Source organism: Helianthus annuus, chromosome 5 (assembly GCF_002127325.2).
Source record: "Helianthus annuus cultivar XRQ/B chromosome 5, HanXRQr2.0-SUNRISE, whole genome shotgun sequence".
In the NCBI taxonomy this organism is placed as follows: Eukaryota; Viridiplantae; Streptophyta; class Magnoliopsida; order Asterales; family Asteraceae; genus Helianthus; species Helianthus annuus.
In genome coordinates, this window is record NC_035437.2 from 30009585 (window position 1) to 30015052 (window position 5468).

The window sequence follows — 5468 nt, forward strand, 5'->3', positions numbered from 1 at the left end:
ATTAATGACATTGATAAATTCTTGGAGGCGGAAGATTATATGGACCGCTTGCGGTTGTTGTATGGTGATCCTGAAGAGGAGGAGGAGACCGCTGGTGGCGCCAAGGGTGATGCGGGTGCCAGTGGTACAAAAGAAGATTAGGTTGGCCTGCGTGCCTTTCATTTTGATTTCCTCTTTGATGTTAATGGTAGAAAAACTTATGTAAATTCCTTGTGCACCGCGTAGGTGTAGAAATTTTTTGGAATACAAAGTTAATCTTTTTGTTCAATTTGTACAAGTCTTTTTTAGTACTTGCATTCTTGAACCTGTGTGAGTTAATGTTTTTGTGAATAACATTAAGTCTGAAGTTGCCTTTTGCATATCTAGGTGATATGTAAGTATGTGCGGCTCAAAGTGTGTAAGTAAAGAATATTTACTTTGTCTTTGTGTGAGCGCGCATATAGATAACTCTGTTGGCTGTAAAGCGCAGTTGGGTATACTCTACACCTTTGTCGTGTGAGTATTAGTCAATTCCTGTTTTTATCCCGTTAGGGTTTAGGAATTGTGTAGGTTTTGTAAAAACCGTATGTGCGTATCCAGCCGGATAGACATTGATGTGTTGACTTTGCTGGCCTATTACAATATTTGTGTGTGGTTACCACTTTGTGTGGGTATCGCGAATGAAGATTTTTCCCATCTGTTTTTGCAGATATCGCGAAGTGGAACACGCATTTGTAATAGAAGGAAATACACAATATTGCATTGAATCGTTCATTTATTTATTTGCAAATGACCTGCGGCCCGATAGGTTACATGGAAAATGTAAAAACATGGCTTACATGTAACAGCGTCGAAGTTGTTGTGCATTCCACGTGCGTGCGATAGGTTCGCCTTCTAATGTTTGTAGTTTATATGCGCCTTTTCCCAGGACCTCTTGGATGAGGTAGGGTCCTTCCCATTTGGGGGTAAGTTTCCATGGGCGTTTCGCGTTAGACGTTTCATTATCGCGAAGAACATAGTCTCCCGGGTTGAATGTACAAATGCGGACGCGTGCATTGTAGTATTTTTCAAGTTTGGTTTTGTACTTGGCCTCGTTGATTGCTGCGTTTTCACGCCTTTCCTCTAGGAGGTCCAAGTCAAGCCTGAGTTCGTAATTGTTGTCAATTTTGTTGACAGCCAACATCCGAGGTGAAGGGAGACCTACTTCAGCGGGGATCACCGCCTCAGTGCCATAGACCAGGCTGAAGTGTGTCTCACCGTGACTTGTCTTCGGGCTAGTCCTATGAGCCCATAGGATACTAGGGAGCTCATCGACCCAGCCGCGTTTGGCTGTTCCCAACCGTGCTTTGATGCCTTTGACTAAACTTTTATTGATACTCTCTACTTGGCCATTCCCTTGCGGATGCGCCACTGAGGAGAATATGTGTTCAATGTTTAGTTCCTTTAGCCATTTTTGAAAGTCTTCGGCAGCGAAGTTGGTGCCGTTGTCGGTAACGATGCACATTGGTAGACCGAAACGACAGATGATATGTTCCCAACCGAATTTCCTTGTTATCCTAGCGGTGGTTGAGGCGAGCGGTTTTGCCTCTACCTATTTTGTGAAATAGTTAACAGCCACTATGATAAACTTCACCGCACCTGGTGCGTCTGGAAATGGTCTCACCACATCGATTGTCCATTTTTGAAATGGCCATGCGGTTGTGACGGGGATCAGGTTGTTCTTGGGGCGCAAGGTTTTGGGAGCATGCCGCTGACAATTGAAACACTTGCACAAGACTTTGACCGCGTCCAGGTGCATGCCGTGCTAGTAGTACCCAGCATTCATGATTTTGGCCACCACCATGCGTGGGCCCGCGTGTATGCCACATATTCTCTCGTGTATCTCCCTGATTAGGTATGTGGCATCTTAGGGGTCGACGCATCGTAGGTGTGGCCCCAGGTATGACTTGCGATATAAAATACCGTCTCCCATCTGATAATGGCACACTTTGTAATGCAATTTGCGTGCCTCTGCTTTGCTTTCGGGAGTAACACCTGATTGCAAGTATGCAATGATTGGTGTCATCCAGGATGTTGTACCGTATTGGATGACGTTGACTTGGCGAAGGGGTACCGAGGGATTTTGTAGGATCTCAATGCGTATCTCCTTTGCCAAGTGTTGGAAGCTGGTGGATGCGAGTTTTGAAAGTGCATCCGCGGGTTTGTTTTCACTCCTGTTGATATGGAGGATATTGAAGGAAGTGAACTTTGATTTCAGTTGCAGGGCTTGTTCGAGGTAGAGGATCATGATATCCCCTTTTACGGCATAGTCGTCGCGCACTTGCACTGCAACCAGTAGTGAGTCGACGTGTGCCTCCAAGTGTTGGACGCCGAGTTTGACTGCTAGACGCAGCCCTGCCAGTAGAGCCTTATACTCTGCCTCGTTATTTGTTCTTTTGAAATCGAGGCGGATTGCATAGGTGAGTTCTTGGCTATCGGGGCTAACGAGTCGCAGACCCGCACCTGCACCATCCTCGTTGGATGCACCATCGGTATATAGTGCCCAGGTCTCTGAGGAGGATGGTGGTTGTGTAGGGTTTTGTTCTTCTTCGCATTCCTGGATGCGATTTGCCGGTACTTCGGTAACAAAATCAGCTAGAACTTGGCCTTTGATCACGGGGCACGGTTTATAGATCAATGTGTGCGCGCCCAATTCAATGGCCCATTTTGCTAATCTCCCAGAGATTTCTGGCTTGGAGAGGATCGGCCCGATCCGGTAGTTGGTTAACACGGTGATGACGTGATTTGCGAAGTAACGTCGTAACCGTCTTGATGCATGCACTAGTGCGAGTACCAATTTCTCCATGATGGAGTATCTTGTCTCTGGGTCGTTGAGCATCTTGCTGATATAGTAGATGGGTGTTTGAACTCCCTCTCGCTCCACTATGAGTACCACGCCTACCGCGTTGTCTGCGGCAGATAAGTACAAGATAAGTGGTTCTTTTTTTGCGTGGTGCGGTTATAGTTGGGAGTTGTATCAAACACTCTTTCATCTCCCGGAAAGCGTTTTCAGCTTCTACGATCCACTGGAATTGTTCCTTTTTAAGCAGTTCCGCAGAGTCTTGATGAAAGGATAAGATTTAGCTGCATGATTGGCTAAGAACCTGTTCAGCGCGGCTAGCCTGCCAGCTAGTCGTTGCATTTCTTTCATCGTGGAAGGCGATGGCATGCGCTCGATCGCCTGAACTTTTTCCGGGTTTACCTTTAATCCATCTTTGGTGACGATGAATCCAAGGAACTTGCCTTCTTCCGTTCCAAACGAGCATATTCCCTGGATTGAGCTTCATGTTGACGCTATGCAGAGTTTGGAATGTTCTCTCAATATCGTTGAGCATGGTATCCTCGTCCATGCTCATGACGACTGGGTCGAACATGTAGATTTCGACACTTTTGCTAATTTGATCACCAAAAGTGTCATTCATCAACTTTTGATAAGTTGCGCCCGCGTTGCACAACCCAAATGACATTTTTGTATAATAGTAATTCCCGTTAGGGGTGCGGAATGCCGTTTTATCTTCGTCCTCAATTGCCATCTGCACTTGGTGATAGCCTTTGTAGCAATCGAGGAAGCACTTCCATCGGAACAGGGCGAGGTTATCGACTTTCTCGTCGATCTCGGGAAGTGCGTAACAGTCTTTGGGGCAAGCTTTGTTTAGATCTTTATAATCGGTGCACATGCGCCAGCCCCCGGTTGTTTTTCTACCATGATTAGGTTGGATAACCAAGTCTGGTATTTGACTTCCTGCAGGATGCCTGCGAAAAGCAGTTCTTTGACCTGCTCGTGCATCGCCTCGTTCTTTACGAACGCAAGGTGGCGTTGGCCTTGGATCACCGGCTTGATACCTGGCAAGGTATTCAAGAAATGTTGCGCGACTTTGCGTGGCACCCCAGTCATGCCTGCGGGTGTCCATGCGAAAATATCTTGGTTCCTGAAGAGGAGTTGCTTCAGGCGCGCTCTGATGTTGCTGGACAAGGTGTGGCCCAACGTGACCGTTTGTTCTAGGTGTCTTGCGTTAAGAACCCTTTTTTCCGGTTGGGTGCTGGGGGTGGGCCACGCCATCTTGTTCGGACGCAGCTCGTCCGTGGACATACCTCTCTGCGGGCATAGATTATCGCGACCCCCGTTTCGGTTGGGAAACCGATGGCAGAGTGGGGGACGGAGGTAATCATGTTGAAATCGCCTTAGGACTCGCGCCCGAGAAGTACGTCGTATCGGGAGGTGTGAGGTAAAACCATGAAGTTTACCTCCTCCATTCGCGTGTGCCTTCCGTTGGTAAGGCGCACGGGAAAAGTGATTTGGCCTAGGGGAGATACGGTTTCCCCTACGAACCCGGCCAAAGGGTAATCTACCGGCTGCAACTGATCCTTATCTTCTTGATCAAACTGGTTGAAGCACTGCTCATATATAATGTCAGAAGTACTGCCCGGGTCGATGAATAATCGCTCCGTGCAGTAGTGAGCCAGGTAGCCTGTAATGACGATGGCGCATCTGTCACGCGGTCCGCCTCGGACTTTTGGAAAGACGACTTGTTCGTCTTTCCAGTCATTTTCCGGTCTTCGTGCCGCCTTGCGCGGCTTTCCACGTCCTCCGTTGATCATATGGGTTGAGGCCACATACATGGTCCTTCTACCCGTGGAGGCGCCCTCGTTGTGGGGGGTAATGCGCTTGGTTTGCTTTAGCGCGGCTGACAACAAGTGTTGTAGCTTCCCCTCCTTCAGGGCTCACTCAATCTCCAGTCGGAGACTGATACAGTTGTTGGTTGTGTGGCCCGAGTCCTTGTGATACTCACAGTAAAGCATGAGATCCTGGTTCTTTTTGGACTTCATTGGTTGGGCCGGTCGCAAGAATTGTGCGTCTGTTAGGAGGACGTCACTTGGCGACTGGTTGATCTCGGTCCAATTACGGTCCCGAGACTCTTTCTTGGATGCCCGGTTGTCGCGCTGGGCATTGATTATTGCTCTTGCGTTGGGCTGGTGGCTGCGTGGGACGTACGGTTTGGAATCGTTGCCACGATTACAAGAGTCCCAGTTGCGCTTGTTATTGCGCTTGGAGTCTTGGCGGGAGGATTGACCTTCCGCTTGGGGATGTGCCTTGCCAGTATGCGGTTTGAGAGACCGCTGAGTTTGGGCGTACGTCTTGACCGCGACCATGACGTTATCCCACCTTTCTAGCAAGCCCTCCTTGCCTGATATGGTCATAACCATTTCATCGTCCTTGACGGCTCGAATGAAATGGTTGCGTGCCATTTGATCTGCCACTCCGCCGATCTCGAGGCATTCTTTATTGTAGTGGACGACGAACGACTCTAGGGTTTCGTTGTCTCCGCGACAGATGTTCATGACGTCCATGGAATCGTGTTTGTGACGTCGTTGCTGGCTGAAATGTGCAAGGAATCGTGCTTGCAGGTCTTCGAATGAAGCCAGTGATCCAACTGGCAAAGAATCGAACC